Source organism: Ambystoma mexicanum, chromosome 1p, assembly GCF_040938575.1.
Source record: "Ambystoma mexicanum isolate Mex_15411 chromosome 1p, UKY_AmexF1_1, whole genome shotgun sequence".
In the NCBI taxonomy this organism is placed as follows: Eukaryota; Metazoa; Chordata; class Amphibia; order Caudata; family Ambystomatidae; genus Ambystoma; species Ambystoma mexicanum.
Window position 1 is genome coordinate 730,872,260 of NC_090921.1, and position 22,364 is coordinate 730,894,623.

The 22,364-nt window shown below is 47.6% G+C and overlaps 1 long non-coding RNA gene across 1 annotated transcript in view; it reads left to right on the forward strand.

The window, feature by feature from the left end:
• LOC138579953 (uncharacterized) overlaps nucleotides 1–20,233 on the forward strand; it is a 196,194-nt gene extending 175,961 nt beyond the window's left edge. Inside the window, exon 3 of the long non-coding RNA XR_011304164.1 lies at nucleotides 19,839–20,233. This is a non-coding gene — a long non-coding RNA (uncharacterized lncRNA). The remainder of the gene's footprint in view (nucleotides 1–19,838) is intronic.
• The last annotated feature ends 2,131 nt before the right edge of the window (nucleotides 20,234–22,364 follow it).

The window sequence follows — 22,364 nt, forward strand, 5'->3', positions numbered from 1 at the left end:
GTGTCTTCTTCCATTAATGGGGGACATTTATGCCATAATCGATGTGCTTACCCATGGTGGGAGATGTATATGTTATGTTATGTTATTTTGCATTTATATAGCGCCTTATGTACCATTGGTATCGTCTCAAGGCGCTGGTAGGTTGAACGCCCTCGGGAACCGAAGTTCAAGTCAGTAGAGGGAGGTAGAGGGAGTCTAAGGCGCGTGTGAGCGCCAGATATGTCTGCAGCTGGTGGGTATTCATGTGATAGCTGCTTCTTAGCGGTAGGTGTGGTGGTTGAGAGATCAATAGTATGTGTTCGTTCTGGCAGGTTTTTATCCAGACCGATAGTGGCTGCGTCAGGCCTGAGGAGAACGCCTAGGCTGGAGGGAGTATAACCAGCAGTGTTTAGATAGGGTGATGGGAAGTATGCGGCAGAATGATGGTATGAGAACAGCTATACCGAATGGTGTCATAGTATTGCTGTGTTCTAGATGAGTGGTGGTGTAAGGAAGAGAGTAAGTGTGGAGTGATATGGTGGTTTATCTTAGGTGCTTGCGGTCGAGTTCACTTCAAGGGTTCCATGTACGCTGTCCGTTCCATGTAATCAGACAGTTCTACGCATTTATGACTGTTTCAGGCACTCAAAGCCATTCGTATCAGCCATCCGCGCTCCGCGCTCATTCGGACTATACACTCATCTGCATTACACACTCGTCCGCTCTACCTACTCATCCGCTCTATATAATGGTTCGCTCTATGCACTCATCTGTTTTACACATTCATATGCTCTACGAAGTCACCCGCTCTACGCAGTCACACGCTCTACGCAGTCACCCGTTCTTCGTATTCACCTGCTCTACGGACTGACCTGCTCTATTTACTCGCGTGCTCCATTTACTCATCTGCTCTACTTACTCACCGCGCTTTGCGCACTACACCGGTACAATGCGTTCATCCTATCTACACATTAACCCGCTCTACGTACTCATCCGCTCTGCGCACTCATCCATTCAGCACACTCCGTTCAGCGCACTCATCCGATCAACACACTCATCTGATCAACGCACTCATCCGCTCAACACACTCATCCACTCTACACACTCATCCGCTCTACACACTCATCCGCTCTACACACTCATCCATTTTACGTACTCATCTACTCTACGCACTCATCCGATCAAGGCACTCATCTGCTCTACACACTCATCCGCTCTACACACTCATCCGCTCTACACACTCATCCATTTTACCTACTCATCTACTCTACGCACTCATCCGTTCAGCGCATTCATCCGTTCAACGCACTCATCTGCTCTAGGCCCTCATCCGCTCTAGGCCCTCATCCGCTCTAGGCACTCATCCGCTCTAGGCACTCATCCGCTCTGAGCACTCATCCGATCTGGGCACTCATTCAGTCTGGGCACTCATTCAATCTGGGCACTCATCCGCTTAAGGCACTCATCCACTCTAGGCACTCATCCACTCTAGGCATTCATCCACTCACTCTATGCGTTTGTCTGCTCTGCGCAATTGTCTGTTCTTACGTAACCATCCGCTCTACGCACTCATCCGCTCTACGCGCTCTCCCACTCTGTACACTTATCCACTCTTTGCATTCATCCACTCTGTTCACTCATCCACTCTGTTCACTCATCCACTCTGTTCACACATACACTCTGTTCATAGATCCACTCTGCGCACTCGTCGGCTCGGCGAACTCGTTGGCTCTACGCACTTATCCGCTCTAGGCGCTCATAAACTCTAAACATTCAACCGTTCTACGCATTCGCCAGCTCTACACACTCACCCTCTCTACATACTAGCCTGCTCTCCGCACTCGACCGCTCTCAGGATTAATCCGTTCTAGGGACTTATACGCTCTACACATTCACCGGCTCCACCCAATCATCTGTTTTATGCATTCATCCGCTCTGCGCAATTATCGGTTCTACACAATCATCCGCTCTATGCAATCATCCATTTTTCGCGCTCATCCGCTTTACGCATTCATCCGCACGATGCACTCGTCTGCTCTCCGCACTTATCCGTTCTAGGGACTCATTTACTCTACACATTCCCCCGCTCTTACGCAATCAACTGTTCTATGCGCTTATCCGCTCTATGAAATTATCTGATCTATACAATCCTCCGCACTATGCATTCATCCATTTTTACGCAGTCATCTGCTCAACGCACTCATCTATTCTAGGCGCTTAAACCTTTTTTGCGTACTCATCCTCTCTACGAACTTGGCCGCTCTACGCACTCATCCGTTCTAGGAATGCATCTGCTTTACAGATTCATCTGTTCTACGCATTCACCTGTTCTACGCACTCATTCGCTCTACATACTCATCTGCTCTACGCAAACATCCGCTCTACGCACACATCACCTCTACACACACATCACCTCTACACACACATCACCTCTACGCACACATCACCTCTATGCATTCATTAGATCTACGCACTCATTTGCTCTAGGCACCCATCCGCTCTGGCACTCACCTGCTCTACACACTCATCCACTCTATACACTCGTCTGCTCTATACACTCGTCTGCTCTACACACTCGTCCGCTCTGCACACTCATCCGCTCTGCACACTCATCCGCTCTACTCTACACACTCATCCGCTCTACACACTCATCCGCTCCGCTCTACACACTCATCCGCTCTGCACACTCATCCGCTCTATACACTCCTCCTTTTCATTGCTTTGATCTGGTTTGTTCATTCCATTCTGTCTGTTCTTTTTAGATTACATTAGAGGTTATTAGTTTCTGAAATTCTCCGTTGGTTCATGATGTTGTATTGCTATTTGTTTTAATGTTAATTAATAGCTAGTCGTTTGGGTTAGTTGACAAGTTATCTACTTTATTCCTCACGTCCACATTGATCCTTTTGTTAATTACTTTTATTTGTTTATTTCATTAATTTCAGCCGCATTACTGTCTTCATACAACTTATTCTTTTTATTTACTTCACAGCTCTGATCGTTCTTAATCTATTTTGTTTGTCGTTTTCAGCTAATCGGAGGAGGTTATAAGTTTACGATTTCTTGCTCGGAATCGTGATACTGCATTGATATTTATGATCAATTTTTTTGGCAGCGTCATTGAGATGGTGTTATACCGTTTGAGTTAGATTGAGTTTGGGTTCGGTTTTAGGGGAAAAGCCAAGTTTTCAGGAATTTGCAGAAAGACATAAGGTCTTCAGTGAGACGGATGTGGGGCGGGAGTGCGTTCCACAGCGTGGGGGCTAAGGCTAAGAATGATGATCTGCCTAACCTGACTGAGTTTGTTTTTGGTATGACTAGGAGGCCTGCTGAGATAGATCTTAGAGTATGTGCAGGGTGATAAGGTTTGTCTTGAAGATATTGTGGTCCGGTTTTGTGAAGTGCTCGGTGAGAAATGCATAAGGTTTTGAAGGTCACCCTTTGGGCGACCGGAAGCCAGTGCAGAGTTTAGAGGGCTGAGGAAATGTGGTCTCTCGGGCCAAGCGCTAGTAGCAGTTTGGCTGCAGCGTTTTGTGCCCTTTGTAGTTTAGTCAGTTGGTATGCGTGGACTCCGAGGTAGAGGGGGTTAGCGTAGTCAAGTCTTGATATAACAATTGATTGGACAGCGGGGAGTCTGTTTGGAAAGGAGAGGTACGGAAAAATGCGCTTAAGAGTTTTAAGGTGGTAGTGGCAGGACTTTGAGACGTTGTTGACTTGGTGCGAGAGTGTTAGGTCAGAATCTAAGACGCATCCAAGGTTTTTTACTGATTTAGAGGGGGTCAGTGAGTTGCCCATGGCAGATGGCCAGGGTAGTGGGTGCGGAAGAAGTTCGGTGTTGCCACATACCATGATTTCGGTTTTGGAGTGTTTTAGCAAGAGGTGCTTTGTAGTCATCCAGAGCTCTATGTCGAGGAGGCAGTTAGCGAGGTCAGGTCGGCAGTTGGGTTTTGAGTTCAGGAGTTTCAGAATTAGCTGAGTGTCATCGGCGTAGTTGTAGCACAGGATGTTGTGCATGCGAATTATTCGTGGGAGGGTGGCCATGTAGAGATTGAACAGGAGGGCTGATAGGCATGCTCCTTGTGGAACTCCGGTGTCGACTGGTCGGGCTTGGGAGGAATAGGTTGAGAGTAGGGTTATTTGATTCCTGTTTTTGAGGAAGGATGCTATCCATTTGAGGGCAGTTCCAGGAATTCCTAGTGAGTGGAGGCGGTCAAGAAGGATTGAGTGATTGATTGTGTCGAAAGCGGCGGCTAGATCGAGGAGGATTAGAGCGGCGCAACCCGCAGAGTCTGCTGTGTTATTAAGGTCATCCCAGATTGAGGTTAGGGTGGTTTCAGTTCCATGTCGCGCTCTAAAACCTGATTGAGCGGGGTCTAGGAGATTATTGGCTTCGACAAATGCATTTAGTTGGGAGTAGGCGGTTCGGTCGATGAGTTTTGCAAGGAACCTGGTGTTAGAGATGGGCCGGTAGTTTTTGGGTTTGAGGGCATTGAGGGAAGGTTTTTTTTATTAGAGCTTTGACATTTACTGTTTTGAATGCGTCGGGAAAAATTCCTGAGGAAAGGGAGTCATTTATGATGGTTCTCGTGTGTTCTCCTGCGCAGTTCAAAGCGAAGATTTCTTTGAGGATTGTGGCTGGGCAAGGGTCTAGCGGAGAGCGGGATGGTTTGCAGGCAGCGAGAAGTTTGAGAAATTGGTCGGCAGATATTGGACTAAAGGAGTCAAACGTTGGTTGGGTAGTGGTCACAGGTGGTGGGTTGGTGTCATGATGCCTACCCTCGGGCATCCGGATCAAGCCCATCAGCCCCGGGAACAGGCATCCAGATATTTAATAAAACCCCAGCAGCCCCGGCTGGGGGATGTCTGGGTTCAGTCCTGGCGCCTTAGGCGCCAGGCTCATAATAGAAATCAGTCCTGGCGCCATAGGCGCCAGGCTCATAGACTTTACTCACCTCATGCAGACCATGCTGCAAATGAATCCAAGCCAACGTGAGGCCTGGATGGGACTATTTTACTACAGGGACTATTTTTTACTCGGGTGTGGTTCTAGGGACTTCTTACCTGGAACTACTTTGGAGGCTATTTAAACCACGCCCGAACAGCAGCACATGCTTTGCGTTATTCTGCATCCAGCAGCGTAACGCTCACCGTGCCTGCAGTCAGCATCCAGTCTTCAGCTACGCCCGTCTCGAATCCAGAGCTCCTAGCAATAGAAGAAAGAAGAAGGAAAGGTTAGAAAACAGATATTATTTCAATCCTTACCTAAATTCCGGATCCATCACGTCTTCGAACTGAAAAAGACATTATTCTACACGCGTCGCAATCGCCAGCTGCAGCACCGCGCCATACTCACCAGTCCTCACAGCATTTTTCGATCCGGCGCAGCCTCCTTCATTTTCTCCGCCAAATTCCACCATCTAGGGGACAAAAGAAACATAAGGTGAGCGAGAGAGCCAACAAATACAACCTCTCCACCATAGACTTACCTGATTAACAACCGGAGGCATTATTCTGTAACAAACCGCAACTTCTTACGCCGCACCTGTAAGGAGAGAGAAACCAGAAATTTAAACACACGCATCTTTGGCCGGGCAGTGTTGGGTAATCCAGACTCTTACCTGAACACCATCAGCTGCCACAAGACAATCTTCCCTTGGACCCAGCTGCAACACAAGAAAGGAATGTACAAGAGTGAACATCGGACATATTGAACTCTTTGAACTTTATACTTACGGTTCTCACCTGGAACCTCGGAGTCAATATTCATCCGGATCTCTTCTAACGCCTTCAAACCAGTGAATTAACTGGTATCTATGCGCCCCTGCAATTCACACAGGATGGAGAGCTCATCATTTACAAACATAAGGTGAGCTTACTGAAAGTGAATATCGGTGGTGATTATTGGAGAGAACAGTGGGGTGCCATAACTAAAATCCACAGGTGGCTAAATCCCTTTCTCCACTTTCAGGAGAATACTTCCACGGGTCAAGCAGACTAGATTAGGCGGTCCAGTCCAGTCTGTCATCTCTGCACTACGCTTCACGTTGGAGGAGGTCACAGCTGTCCGGGTCCGATCGACGCCCCTGTGGGAGCCAGGTGAGCATAACAGAACGCGAAGCCTATCTACAAATTCCCACCCGGGCGTTATGGAAACCTCCGAAACAGTCCAACTAGCTCAATTATTAGGGGAACTTAGGGCTGAAGTGCACTCTGCGCGCCAAGAGACTAATGCCCTCAGGAGAGAACTGATTGTGTCAAAGGAACGCACAGATGTTCTTGCTAGACAATTGCTGCAAAATCAAGCAGGGCAAACACCCCTACCTGGACTCGGGGGAAACCCAGCTCCTGTTTCATCGAGCAATCCTGTGCAAGTAATCCTACCAGGGGCTATTCCTTTAGCTCCACCTGAACGCTTTGCTGGGGACCCAAAAAGGTTTGCAGTGTTTATGAATCAATGCCGCTTGCACTTTTTATGCAGACCTGGAGCTTTTCCAAATGACCAAGCCAAAGTAGCCTTTGTACTATCATATCTTAGTGGCAGCGCAGCTGACTGGTCAATTCCACTAGTCAACCAGGATGACCCTCTTCTTCGGGATTTTCAGGGTTTTCAAAGAAGCATGGAAAGACTATTCGCCAGACATTCACAGGGACAGGCCCTGGATAACGAACTTTTATCCCTTCGACAGGGTAATTAGGATCTGCTAACCTATATCGCAACCTTCAATAGGTTGGTGGTGGAAGCCGGATGGCCTGAGGAGATACGAATTACATTATTTCATCGTGGGCTTCGGGGAGAACTCAAAGATGTTTTGGCTCAAGTTGTGAACCCAGCTCAGGATTGCGCAGAATATATAGACTTAGTGGTCCAGTTAGACCACCGACTTCAGAATAGAAAGTGAATATCGGTGTTGATTATTGGGGAGAACAGTGGGGTGCCATAACTAAAATCCACGGGTGGCTAGATCCCTTTCTCCACTTGCAGGAGAATACTTCTACGGGTCAAGCAGACGAGATTAGGCGGTCCTGTCCAGTCTGTCATCTCTGCACTACGCTTCACGTTGGAGGAGGTTGCAGCTGTCTGGGTCCGATCGACGCCCCTGTCGGAGCCAGGTGAGCGTAACAGTTGGCCGGTAAGGAGGGTGGGTTGCCTGGTGGGTGTAAGAGAGCTAGTTTGTTGGTTAGAGCGTTTGTTCTTTCGAGAGCTGTAGTGTAAAAGTGGAGAGAGAGTGCGTCGCACAGAGTTTGTGAGATGGTCGCGGCGGTCGTGATGCAAGATGGTTTCGTGAATTCAGTGATGATTTTGTGAAGTTCTTTGCTGGGTTTTTACAGTTTAGGATTCGGGAGTTGTAATAGGCTTTTTTTGCTTTTCAGATTTTGGCCTTGTACTGATGAAGGTGCCGTGCTAAGGTGGATCTGCTCAGGGGAGTTTTGTCCTTCTGCCATTTGCGCTCTAGGTTTTTATATAGTTGTTTACTGGACTTCAGCTCTGGAGTGAACCATCTCGGAAATATGCCACGGCAGGCTGATGATTTACAAGAGGGTGTGAGCTGCATTAGTGCCGTGCTGAGCCATGAGTCAAAGGCGTTGGGGGTTAATTGATTATTGGGTAGGCAAGTAGGCAGGGGAGACTGGAGGAGTGCTTTGGTGAGGTCCGGAATGATTGTTAGTTTCTTCCAGCATTTGCGCAGATTTTTTGAGGTGCAGGTTCAGGTACGGGAAGCGGGTTGGGTGAGCGAATGGCGAAAGAAACAATGAAATGGTCGGACCAGATGATAGGGGTGCGGGGGTTTAGCTGTATTAGGTTGTGGAGCTGAAGGTGGCATCAAGAGTGTGTCCTTTATAGTGAGTCGGGCCATTTTTGTGGGGTTGGAGGTTAATTGCGTCTAGGCCGTCAACTAGCGAGTGTGTCATAGGGTTGGTGGGAATGTCCAGCCATATGTTGAAATCACCTAGAAGGGTGATGTTGGGATGGTTTAGTTGGAGGGTGGCAATAGAGTCGCAGAGGTTGTTTGAGAATTGTCTATCGTAGCCAGGTGGTCTGTGTTCTGACTTGAGTGTCGTGTAGACCGTTGAGACCTCCGTCCCCAAGTGACGCACAGGGGAACCAAAAGAACCCCGCTGTGCGACCTTTGGAGCCACAGGTGGGAGATGTTACTTCCCGGATCCACGGAACCTCTGAAACACCGATGCTGCTGCAGAAAGAACGAGGTTAAGTACCAGGCAAATACAATATAACACAAGAATCAGAGGATCTGAATAATCTTACCTATCCGGTGATTGGAAAGCCCGGGAAACCTAGTGAAGGAGGTTTGAGACTCAGATGAGAGGCGGTCCCCAGAACAACAGGGAACGGAGTCAAGCGTGGACACAGGATAGCCCACCTGTAGAGCTGAAGACGTAGCTTGAGTTCCCAAAGGGCAATGGCATAGAAGTCCAACAAAGTACCAAGGGATGATCCAAAGACAGGTGAGGGACGGGTCGAGGTTCAGCAATGGGTAAACAGTTCCAAGCAAAGGTACAAAAGGGTAATCCGAAGGAGTCCAGGTGAAAGATCCAAGATCAAGGTAAACCAACACAGTATATCAAACGTAGCGCCAAACAGAGTCGAAAGACAGCTGAGAAGCGGTGAGTGCTCCGTGCATCAAGCTTTATATACTGTGCGCTTCCGAGTCATGTGACGTCCACGTGAGCAAATGAATGATCTATGCGGAGGTGTTCCGCCGCCCCTTCTGCTGTATGTTCTCCATGGCAACTGCCAATGCAGGAAGGGCTGCAACCGGGCACGTACATTGTACCTGGTACGGAGCTTTCGGTCCTTTGGGATAACCACATCACGTGAGTCTCGAACCCTGGAGGGAGTAGTGTGGGAACCCGGGGAAGGTGTTGTGGAGATGTTAGCAGTGTTCTGGTGTGCAGATGAGCGTCTAACATAGCCCCCCCCCAACGGCCCACGACCCCGTGGGCAGGACGGGTGATCCCTATGGAACCGGGCCACCAACCGAGGAGCATTAACGTCCAGGGCGGAAACCCAAGAGCGCTCCTCCGGGCCATAACCTTTCCAATCCACCAAATACTGGAGCCTACCCCTAAACCAACGGGAACCCAAAATAGCTGACACTTCAAAGACATCAGGGGAGGCCAGGGACACCGGGGCTGCTGGGGCCCGAAGACGGGAGGAATCAGGACAGGGCTTGAGGAGAGAGACATGAAAAACAGGATGGATACGCCAAGAGTTCGGGAGAACCAGACGAAAAGCCACTGGATTCACAACCTGAGAGATCACATACGGGCCAACAAAGCGAGGCAGAAGTTTCCGACAACCAACCAGACGAAGGTGACGAGAAGACAACCACACCTTAGAACCCACCGCAAGGGGAGGAACAGCCAAGCGCTTGCCATCAGCACGGGACTTCATAGAGGCCTTTGCTTCAGTAAGGTGGACCAGAGTACGAGCATGAACAGCAGACAGATCCCTAAGACAAGCCGTTGCCGCAGGATTCAAAGAAACAGAGGCGTCAGGGGTGTTGGCCATAGAGGGCGTAGAAAGGAGAAAAACCTGTAGCAGAGTGTATTGTATGCGAAACTCGGCAAGCCGGAAAGCATTCAGCCAGGAGTTCTGCTGCTGCAAGATAAGGCACCGGAGATACTGCTCCATAGATTGATTTGTCCTTTCAGTCTGCCCATCAGTCTCGGGGTGATAGGCCGAGGAATACCTGGTATCGATGCCAAGCAGCTTAGTCAAAGCTCTTCAAAAACGAGAGGTGAACTTCGACCCACGATCGGAGATAATGACAGAAGGAAGCCCAAGCAACGTGAACACAGATTCAAAAAACAACTCAGCCAGGACCGGTGCCAAAGGGATCCCCTTACAAGGAACAAAGCGAGCCATTTTTGTGAATGTATCCACCACCACCCAGATGGTATCAAAACCCCGCACCTTGGGGAGATCGGTCACGAAATCCATAGTCAGTGTGTGCCAAGGTCTTGGGGGTACCGGTAGCGGAAGCAGCAGGCCGATTGGACGACCTCTTCGATGTTTGGCCTGAGCGCAGACAGAGCAAGAGTTGACATAGCATTCCACGTTGCGCTTCATAGAGGGCCACCAGCACCAGCGCTTTAGGAGATCCATGGTACGCTCCTGGCCGGGATGGGCATTAAAGGGGACATCATGAGACCATTCAAGGGCCAGGTTACGGGTGTCAGGCGTGGGGAGAAACAAGCGATCATGCACGAAAGGTAAACCATCACAATACACGGGATCCCAATCCCGCAGTTGGTCAGAATGACTGCTCGTCCATGCTCGCACAGAATCCAACAATGATAGAGAGGTAGTGCAGAGACAAATCACGTGACTCTTACCTAGAACGGTATAGGGGAAGGTTGGCAACGAGACTCCACCCGGAGAGCGTGACAAGGCGTCCGCTTTTCCATGAGTGATCCCAGGACGATGAGTGATGTGAAAATCAAAGGCGGAAAAGAAGAGATGCCACCGGACCTGTCTGCTGTTGATGCACCTTAGGGAGGCCAGATACTGTAGGTTCTGATGATCGGAGTAGACAGTGATTGGATGCTTAGCCCCCAGGAGATGATGGCGCCAGACACGAAAGGCGTCCATGACAGCCAGAAGTTCCTTCTCCGTTACAGTATAACGGGTCTCAGTACTGGAAAACTTACGGGAGTGGTATGCCACCGGGTGCAACTTGCCCGTCGTAGGACATGTCTGAGACAACACCGCACCAAGGGCAAAAGAAGAGGCGTCCGCCTCAACTATGAATGGAAGTTCGGGATTGGGGTGCTGAAGAATCGGTGCGGTGGTGAAAGCGGTCTTCAGAGCCTCAAAGGATTCCTGATGTTCCTTTTTCCACTGATAGGGTACTTGAGGGCTACTCAGAGCCGTAAGTGGGGCCACAATTGTAGAAAAGGACGAAATAAAGCGCCTGTAAAAGTAGAGAAGCCCAGAAAGGCCTGCAAGGCCTTGAGTGTCTGAGGAATCGGCCAATCTAAGACCGCCTTAACCTTGGATTCGTTCATGGATAGTGCCCCAGGGGTAATGTGGAAGCCCAGAAACTCAACAGACGTTTTATGGAACTGACATTTCTCGGGTTTAGCAAACAGCAAATGTTCCCTCAGACGGGATAAGACCTCCCGAACATGCTGTACATGGTCATCAAGATTCCGTGAAAAGATCAAGATGTCGTCCAGATAAACAACCATGTATACGTCCAGAATGTCCCTGAATGTGTTATTCATAAAACGCTGGAATGTTGCCGGGGCGTTGCATAGGCCGAAGGGCATGACTAGATATTCATACAACCCGTAACGGGTGCAAAAGGCAGTTTTCCACTCATTGCCCTCGCGGACGCGCACTAGATTGTATGCGCCCCGAAGATCCAGCTTGGTAAAAACAGAGGCATGGGATAAGCGGTCCAGGAGGGGGGTGATCAAAGGGATTGGATACCTGTCCTTTTTCGTGATGGCGTTAAGGCATCGGTAATCCACACAAGGACGTAAGTCCCCCTCTTTCTTGGGTACAAAAAAAATAGGGCTTGCAGCTGATAAAGTAGAGGGGCGGATGTGTCCTAGTCGTAGGGCGTTCTGGACATACTGTTTCAGAGCTTGTTCTTCCGAGGGGGACAGAGAATAGATCCTGCCCGAAGGAACGGTAGAGTCCGGGATTAGTTCAATCGGGCAGTCATATGGTCTGTGTGGAGGAAGCACCTCGGAAGAACCGCGATCGAAAACTGACTCGAATGCTTTGTACTCAGAGGGAATCCCGGTAACTACCCCTCCGACGGTATGGGAATTCACAACCGCTGATCCACCATCATTCAATGTGAGCTGAGTGAGAGCTCCCAAAGCCCGTGACGGAGTATCTGTTTCTAGATGGGTTGGGAGACAAAAGTTCTGGCAGATATCCGACTCAAAGAGAACCGTGCCTGTTTGCCAATCAATCAGAGGATTGTGTTCACGCAACCATGGTATTCCTAATATGATACCGAACTGGGGTGTGGTGATCAAGTCAAAACTTAGCGTCTCTGTGTGAATGTCTTGTATAGTTAATAAAAGAGGAGCAGTTTGGTGTCTAATGGGACCAGAGACTAGGGCAGTGCCATCTACGGCCTGAACCGGTTCAGGTCGTGTTTTCACCACTAAAGGTAGATTGAGAGAATGGGCTAAAGCAATGTCTATGTAGTTCCCCGTGGCACCAGAATCAATGATGATCGTGACTGCGTGAGAGATACCTGCAGAAGGACAAAGAGTGGCCTGTACAAAGATGGGCTGGACACGAGCGAAAGCAGGAGTGGCACCCGGAGATGAGGACTGGAAGCTCGACTTGGTCTCCGGATCTAAGGTCGAGCTGTCCAAAAAACCTGGGACTTCTTGGGACGTCGAGGGCATTCCTTAACATAATGTCCCGTGGTGCCACAATAAAAGCATGCATTATCCACCCTCCTACGTTCTCTCTCAGATGTCGTGATAGGACTATGTAAACCTCCCACTTGCATAGGTTCCTCAGTGCTGGAGGCGGGAGTACTGACAGCTGTAGGATGAGAAAAACCCAACTCAGCCCTGCGCTCTGAGCGACGTGCATCTACCTGCAGGGCAAGATCCACTAGTTCTTGATACTGAGTGGGCACGGAAGGGATCACAGCTAAGGCATCTTTCATTGGATTATTCAACCCTCTATAGAATATGACCGCCCGCTTGCTTTCTGGCCATGATGTCTCGGCGACCAATTGGTTGAAGCGGGTGATGTAGTCTATCAAGGTCCCTCTACCCTGGGTTAGTTCTAACAACTCCAGATCCCTAGATTGTGCCTTGTGTCGGGTGTCGAAGACTCGGGACATCTCGATAACTAACAAATCAAAATCATAGAGAACCGGGCTATTGTTCTCCAGTAAAGGATTAGCCCAAGCGGCAGCCGTTCCGGCCAGGTGGGAAAGGGTAAAGGCTGCTTTAGCAGTGGAATTAGGAAAGGCCAGGGGTCTACACAGGAAGTGTAACTTGCACTGATTGATGAAGGTCCTGAACTTCTTGGGGTCGCCTTGATAACGTTCTGGAGCGGCTAAGGGAGAAGGGGCTGGAAGGACCACCGGGGTTGGAGCTGGAGTACTTGCTAATGGAGGAGGTGTGGCTGGAGTGGCAGCATCCCCGAATTCAGAGTCTGCAGGGAGGGAATGTTGGACACTCTGTACGGAATCTAGCCTTTGGTGAATCACCGTGTTTGCGGCGGCCATATCTGCCCTTTATACTGTAATTGCCTGAACTAAAGCAGCTATGGGTTCTTCCATGGAAGACTATATGGCTTCTCAGTCTGTTCTGACTTGAGTGTCGTGTAGACCGTTGAGACCTCCGTCCCCAAGTGACGCACAGGGGAACCAAAAGAACCCCGCTGTGCGACCTTTGGAGCCACAGGTGGGAGATGTTACTTCCCGGATCCACGGAACCTTTTGAACACCGATGCTGCTGCAGAAAGAACGAGGTTAAGTACCAGGCAAATACAATATAACACAAGAATCAGAGGATCTGAATAATCTTACCTATCCGGTGATTGGAAAGCCCGGGAAACCTAGTGAAGGAGGTTCGAGACTCAGATGAGAGGCGGTCCCCAGAACAACAGGGAACGGAGTCAAGCGTGGACACAGGATAGCCCACCTGTAGAGCTGAAGACGTAGCTTGAGCTCCCAAAGGGCAATGGCGTAGAAGTCCAACAAAGTACCAAGGGATGATCCGAAGACAGGTGAGGGACGGGTCGAGGTTCAGCAATGGGTAAACAGTTCCAAGCAAAGGTACAAAAGTGTAGTCCGAAGGAGTCCAGGTGAAAGATCCAAGATCAAGGTAAACCAACACAGTATATCAAACGTAGCGCCAAACAGAGTCGAAAGACAGCTGAGAAGCGGTGAGTGCTCCGTGCATCAAGCTTTATATACTGTGCGCTTCCGAGTCATGTGACGTCCACCATGGTCATGTGGGAAACGCCGCTCTGAATCACGTGAGCAAATGAATGATCTATGCGGAGGTGTTCCGCCGCCCCTTCTGCTGTATGTTCTTCATGGCAACTGCCAATGCAGGAAGGGCTGCAACCGGGCACGTACATTGTACCTGGTACGGAGCTTTCGGTCCTTTGGGATAACCACATCACGTGAGTCTCGAACCCTGGAGGGAGTAGTGTGGGAACCCGGGGAAGGTGTTGTGGAGATGTTAGCAGTGTTCTGGTGTGCAGAGGAGCGTCTAGCAGTCTGTAAGGAAACTGTGCGAGAACGAAGGGGAAAGAGATAGTTTAACGAGGAGGGACTCGAAGGAAGGAATGGAAGGTTGGTTGTCGATGATTGAGGTGTAGAAATGAGACTTGAAGGCGAAAGCTATTCCTCCTCCTCTAGAGGGACGGTTCAATGGGATGAGGGAGTAGTCAGGGGGGAAAGCTTCATTGGCAATAGGGGCGAAGTCGTCAGAGAACCAGGTTTCGGTGATGAAGACGAGGTCTGGTTTGTCGGAGGCGAGGAGGTCAAAGATGCTGTGTCTGTATTTTGCTACGGATTGAGCATTAGATAGGATGGAGTCCATTTTGGTAGAAGAGGTTGATGTCAGAGCTGCAGAGATGGGGGTGGGTGGGAGAGGGTGGAGACTGGAGAGCGAGAGGGGAGGGTGGGTGATGGCTGATGGGTAGAGTGGGCGTGCAGTAGAGTTTGAGGGTTTCGGGTGGGAGTGGTTGGATGCGTGTGTTGGGATGATTGGGTTTGGCATGGGGGATTTGGAGGTGGGGAGTGTGGGGGTAGGAGTTTCAGTTGTGGTCGGTGAGAAGTCAAGGGCGAGGGGTTTTAGGTAAGGTGAGGCGTGGGGGGAGGGTAGTGAGAGGGGGGATGAGGTGGAGGGTCGAGACAGGGGAGATGATGAGTGCTGAGAGATTGAGGGGGACCAGGTACGTTTCCTCTTTAGTGTCTTTGTTGTGACTGGTGTGTGTGAGAGGGTAGGGGGTTAGAGGGGGAGAGGGATGATGCTTCGGTTCTTGCTAGGGCTCTGTGTGCAGTTTTAAAGGAGGGGAAGGAGTGTGGTCGGTGTGGGATGATGGTGGGGGTAGATGGGAGAAGCGTGGGGTGCATGATTGCTGGGCAGGGGGTGCCTGTGAGGCTAGTGAGGCGAGCGGTTATGCTCATAGCAGGCTGTTCGGTGGAGAGGATCAGGGGAGCAGTGGTCTTAGGGTGGTTGGCTCACCATCGTGCCCCTCTGGCTTGGTGTTTGGAAAGGGGTAGGGAGGGGGATGTGGTGGAGGCTGGGATGATTTGGGAAGGTTGGGTTGGGAGGGAGGGTTGGCAGGAGGGGGAAGGCGGTGCACGGCGGGCGATTCCGCTGTTCCTCTGTGGATCGGATGCACTCATGGTAAGTAACTGTTAAATTAGTGAGGGTTTCTGGGTTCAAATTAATAGGTATACTTCAAAGATCAGCCAGGGCACGCGATTAGGCACACTTCTAAATTCAAATTTGCACGGGGAGGATATTAATCACACTTCTAATATTCAACTTTCCACAGAGAGGATATTAGGTGCACTTCTAAAATTCAGTTTAGTACAGAGAGGATATTAGGCACAAATCTAAGTTCAACTTTGCACCTGGAGGTTGATTAAGCACATTTCTAAATTCTATCAGGGCAGGCTGTTAAACACATTTTTGAGTTAGACTTTGCACAGAGAGGATATTCGGCGCACTTCTAAGTTCAGATTTGCACACGGAGGATATTAGGGCCACTTCTAAGTTCAGATTTGCACGGAGAGGAGAGGATATTAGGTAACCAGATTCGATTTTGCACAGAGAGGATATTAGGCACACTTCTAAAGTCAACCAGGCCTGGTTATTAGGCACATTTCTAGATTCAAGACACTTTGTACACACTGCACATTGAACACGGCGGATATTAGGTAACCAAATTCGATTTTGTACAGAGAGTATATCAGGTAACTGTGATAAAAATGAGATAGCATATCACAAATAAAGGTGCCAGCTGGGACAGGCTCTGACAATACCAGGCATAAAGTCCATATGAAGGGTTAATCCGGCTGTCAAAGAGGAGTGAATAATGGACAAGGTAGTGCACCAATCAGAGAGCAGCTCATATGAACATTGTCAACAAATGATTGTTTTTGTTCTGTACTGTGTTGCCAGGAAACGGGGCCAGAGGATTTGAAGTCTGACAGTTACGAGTGGGCTTATTGAGCAGCTGAAAGGAAGAAGAATATAATGTTTACTTAAAGTATATCCCGTTGCGCTGTTGCGCTAATACCCTGTTATTATGGCGACTGGTTGCTGAAATCGTTGTTTAGATTGAAGTATAAAACTCGGAAACCGAAGTATTAATTTCTGACAAACTGATCGCGAAGAGGCGAACGTATTGAGAAGACGCATCGCTGGCGTGTATAAAGTGAGCCCTGAGTGAGAGAACACCATTTTGATGACTTTATAAATGCCCGAACAGCGTTTCGCTTCACATGAAGGTGACAGAAGAAGCAGTGTGTATGTACGATCACATCGGGAGCGAAGCGCGTATAAGAGGGGCGGAGCCTGTGCCGGTCAACGGTAGTGCATCATGTCGCTGAGAGGGTGAGGAGAAGAGACGCTGTACATGAGAGAACAGCTGATTAGGTAAACAGCAACCCATCTGTTTACGGCAGACTGCCAAGGAGGTAAACCACGACGCTGAAGCAGAAGAAGGTATGTGAAAGTGAGAGAGAGAAATGAGAGCGAGGTGAAAGAAGGGTCACAGACTGAAGAAAGAGAAGTGTGAAACAAAGAAATACGATAAGAACAGAAAGAAGATTACATGAGGAAATTTATAGAGAGACTGAGTGAGGTGAGAAGGTGTTAATTAAGAAGGAAGAGAGAAGACTAAACAAAGCTGGAGAATAACTAAGCAGAAAGAAGGGAGTTACTATAGAGGATATTGGAAGTAAAACAGACCATAACAAAGACATAAAGTGAAGGTGGCAGCAAGGGAGAGAAAGGTCACGAGTGACCATAAACATACCAGAGAGAAAGACAAGATAGAAAACGTATAAAAGGAGCAAAAAGGAAGCAAAGGCTGTAAGCTTATGCTAGTTCCCAAAAGAGGTTAATAGAGCAAAACTAAAGAACAGTTTTTAAGACTTGAACTGAATTGTATAACATAAATGATCGATATACAAACCATATGGGTTAAAGAGAAGATGAAACCAATTGGCAGAGAGACTTACCTGGAGAGATTTTGTTAATAGTTGAATGAAAACATTCCTCAAGTAAAGAACAGCCTGCAAGAACCAAGACGTATCATTTAACCTAAAAAAAAAAGAAAAGAAAGTTAATGTTAATAAAAGTTGTTTCTGAAACAGTTAAAAAACCTACTTTCAGTCTCAGAGTATTTATTTAAGATACTGCAGAGATCAAAACGTCACAGTAACCAAGTTCAGTTTTGCACAGAGAGGATATAAGGCACACTTATTAGTTCAACTTTGTACAGGGAGGATATTAGGTAACCAAAATCGATTTTGTGCAGAGAGGATATTCGGTTACTAAGTTCAACTTTGCAAGGGAGGATATTAGGTACACTTCTAAATTCAACTTTCCACTGGGAGGATATTACGTGCAGTGGAGGTGTTTACCATTTTTATATTTTCGTGGTCCAGGTGCCTAGCGGACAGGGTTTTGGGTACTTTTCTCTGTCTACTCTTTTGCTGATTGTTCATCTGCTTTGGCGGTGGGAGGTTTTGTTATCTCTTCCATTTAGCTTCTCTGGATTGATTCAGTGAAGGTGTGCATATAGATGGGTCTATTACACTTCAGTCACCTCCCTGTGGTTGCTGATAGGACTTATCTGGCGATACTCTTGTCACCTTGCTAGAGTTCTATTTCTGTCAATATATACTTTCCCATGTATTTCATCCTGTCTGGTTTATGTGTTTCGCATTAATTCTGTGATTTGGGAATGGGTGTAAATGAACATTATGACACATCTAGGAGAAATTTAAAACATAATTGGGTGTATATAACTGACAGTTATAGTCTGCATCTCATATGGGTATTACATTTGCAGAACGCTATGCAACAGCTCCTGTTTTTTTCAAAGGTAGCTCCTGTTCCCTAAGTGATGCCAAACACCCAGGAGCTTCTTTCAGCTCCTGCTAGTGGAAAATGTATTCCAATTCCTGCAAGATAGCTTTAAACTTGCATAACATGAAGCCTCTGGTCTTGACATAGAATGGCTAATCCCCCTCACTATCGTGAATGGGGGTTTCAATTCTATTAAAGACACAGAGGAGAGTATTATCCCTCCCTCCCAGATTAATGGGAGTTATGTTCACTCCTGGGATATGTTGAATTAAAGGAATGTGGTTGCAAAGGTATTTCCTTTCCAGGTTTGCAATTTTTCACACCTACCTGATTTGCAGCATATTGTGTCGGGAGGTAGATGGTTAGTTTCTCACCCTGTATGCCTAGGAACTTGTCCGCACTTCGGCTTCTGTGTGTATTCTCCCAGGAGTTTGCTTCGCTTCCTTTTCATTGTAGTGAACACAATGCATAGGTTTTCTTTTTCTTTTTCTCTGAATACAGTTGTGCTCACGTCATCAAGTGGCCCTTGTTCCTGGGATTGTTTAGCAATATGGGATGTGTTAACTTTGACTAGCTGTCCTGTCAAGAGATACTTGGAACATCTATGGGTATGTTAATTAGCAGGGATGTAAGATGATAATAAGGGGTGGTGTGAAGATCAGCTTGTGCAAGGTGTTTTCTTGATTCTCAGGTTGGCATGCTTCAGTTTAACTAATTTCGCTCATTTTAGGGTTCAGGAAAATATTGTTTCCTCTCAATGATTAATAATTGAATGAAAGGTATAATTCTATGATGCTATGAGAAATACTCCTATTGATAGGTTTGTTGCAATGGCCTGTTGTTCCTCCCAGAATGCTCATTTTTGAATCCACCCCATAGCCCCCTTTTATTCATGTTTGTTTCAACATTAATTGGTTTTGATGATGGTAGCTCAACATTCTTGTAAAAGATCTACCTGGGTCCTAGTGGCCTTCCAGGTTAGGGTAATTTATTTTCTGTTATGCCCGGCCTTTGAGTGTGTGTGTCCGTCAAGTATCTATTTGTTACACATGGTTATCTTAATTATTATGAGGGGATGTGAATGGTGCCCTATTGGTTAAAGGTTCCATGAATGAACATAGACAGGTAGGTGGGGGAGGTACACTTGGTTCCTGTAAAGATGAAGAGCCTACAACCCTTATTTTCTTCTACCAATGAGAATAACTTTTCATTCTCAAGAATATCGTCGATCATACCTGGGTCTGCCGTTCTGTAAATCCTTCCTAGGAACACGCAACACCTTCAGGGAGCTAATGCTCCTGTAGTGTTGTTTCTTGTTTAAACAGGGCCGTTGTTTTTCCATATAGCTGATGTAGATTCCACTCTCCAGTGGGCCATACTGTTTCTTCCTTCTCAGGGTACCCGAGAGTGCTACAATATACATGTAGTTGCTATGGTTACCTACTGCAGTGGTATCAGGTAATAATATCGCCACATATATGGTTTCCATAAATAATATCGCCGGGAAAATGTCGTGGCGATATTATTTGGGTGACCATATATATGGCGACAGGGGCAAAAAAAAATTAAAAATAACATTTGGGGGTTGCGGGGGTGTCCCCCTGCATGTTCCATGCAATAATGTCGCCACAAAAAACGACCATTTTTCGGCGATATTTTTGCATGGCGATATTTTTGTGGCGACATTATTACATGGAACCACTGCAGTTTGGATGTCAGGAGAATAAAGTTTGTAGTGTCATTATTACCTGCCACCCACTGGATTTTCTTGTATCTTCCCTCAGATGCCAATGTAGGACCGGACGCCATGGATCTAACAAAGCTTCCTGGACTATCAGGGATGAACAAGTTGAAGGTTCTTGGAGAGCTTTCATATTCAAGCACAACGTTGCGGGACAGTGATACTGGGTTACATCTTGTTTGAATCTTTGATGTGGAGATTGTTTCAAGAACATGTTTTCATTCTGAGCACTAAAGAAGAAGGAAGAGGGCCTAATGGTACAGCCTTTTATGGAGTGGGTCTGGCTGTGATTGGCTGTTACTGAGGTCATGGACCTAGCTTGTTATGGAACTCAATAACATGCTCTCACAAAACTGTTTAATTTGTTTTACAAACTTTTAACTTAAATTGTAATTTTTCTTTGCTGCTGGATGAGTAGATAAAGAAGTAAGTGCATAATACTTGCCTCTGTGTCTTTAATAGAATCTAAACCCCCACTCTCGATAGTGAGGGGGATTAGCCATTGTGGGGCTGATGGACGAGGGAAAGGGAGGTGTCATGGGTATCAGATGCAGACCTTACCTGGGTCACTTACCTAGTTTGTTCAAGAAGAGGCAGTGTTGGTCCTTTCGGGCAGCCACCTCGACCCCTACCCTAGAGGTACAGAGGGAGAGAGAGGCTGTTCCTAAGGACAGATCCCAGAGCAGGGGAAATAATCCAATAAAGATTAAATAACCCCAGTAGATTTTTAAACTGAATCCAGAAGATGGGCGGCTGGATTCTTCAGTATTTCAAGGCAAAATAGGGCTGCATTCAAACGAGCAAGAGAAAAACATGAAAAGCGGAACTCAGGAGGAGTGGGAATGAGGCAGTGAGGACCAGAGGGCCCAGAAGGCAAGGCAAGGTGTAGAAAATGGAAGAACAAGGAAAAGGCAAAGACGCGAAGGCGCAACAGAAAGAAGTTGCAACGCAAGGCTTACCGGAGCCCTGCTGCTTTTGTACAGCTCGTCAATGTGGCAGTGACGTTCCTGGATGCATGGTGCATAGCAGTGGCCATCTTGAGATGGGCAACATGGCATGACATGGCCACCATGTTAATATGGGTGCCAAACGCCACCATCGTAACCAAAGGGATTGGCGTGGAAGCAATCTGACAATGGGAGAAATAGGATAGGAGCTATGTAAGGAGGTCCAGGAAGGAACCAAAGGCAAAGAGTAGTACCATATACAATCACAGTACAAATAAAGTAACTACAAAATATCTGACATAGATAAAGTTGCTGTGGTTTCATGGGTACATACATATTGAATACATACCATGGCTTTTATTTGGTAATGGTTGTCCGGACTTGTATCAGAGGTGATGCAGTATAGATTACAGTGTCCAAGATCAGGATGGAGCTTGCTAGTTTTTCATCACAAGCTTAACACGCAAAACCTTCTTATGTAGCCAGACCTTGCAGTGTTTCTTGAACTGAAGGTCTTTTTTCCTCCAATCTTAAATCTTTCAGTATGTTGTTCCAGAGATTAGGTGCAGTCGTGGTGAAGGATTGTCCACCAAGTCATTTCTAAGTAGTCTGCCTACTAGTAAGTGTTCAGGAAGGCACAAAGTTACCTGGGACCTCCAAGGTTTGTTTTTGATGCATGGGGCCTTGGCTTTGTTCCCCAAAGGCCCCTCCTTTCCTTCCTCTTTGACAGTGTGCCACATTGTCGTACATATGTACCTTATGTCCTCCCCACTACAGGCTGTTTCTCCTCCTGAACCCCCTTGTTCGCTTACCACAGGCTCCAACCTTCCCTAGTTCACCCTTAGCAGTGTTAGGGTTCTCCTCCTCGACAGTCTCTTCTCCCATATTGGCTCTCAATCTCTCTGGCTCTCTTTTCTTTCTCTTGTTACTCTCTGGTCCCTCCAAACGGCCTATTTCCTGATATTCTCGTTACCAGCTGTCCTTCTCCCTATTGTCTCGCCAACCGTTCTAGATAATGCTCATACTTCCCTTTCAAAGCCATTCTCTTTCTCCTCATCAGTGCATTATTCCATCTCTTCCCCAGTGGCTCTCTTCACCTCCTCCCCCAATGGCTCTCTTGTACATGCCAGCCTCTTCCTTCTCTTCAATATACCCAGCCTCCTAATTCCATATGTCTTTCCCCAAATTTATTTGCCTCCAGCAACCTCCAGCACTCATTTGCCAACTCCTCACACCCACCCTCCTTTTCCATGTCCATTCCTTTTATAAGGACCTAGCCCCTCTGTCCGGACTTTCCTGTTTGGGAGTTGGAACACCTGCTGATGCTTGTTGGAGTTGGGACAGATGTAAATGTATGCACCTTATACGCATGAGTGATCGAGTGCAGCGATGGAGGCCGAAGCAAAAAGGGTGGTTCGGATGAGTTCTCCCCACGAGAAAATGTTTTAAATAATGGCTTAAAATTATGGTGCATTTTGTGCAGAAAGCCACACAGTTAATCGGTTTGTATGGTAGTACATGAAAAAACCCAATAGATACAAGTCACCAGCAGTGACAGGACCATTTTCAAATTCATTTTCATTATGTCTTTGGCCACAACATATACCAGTATATAAAACATG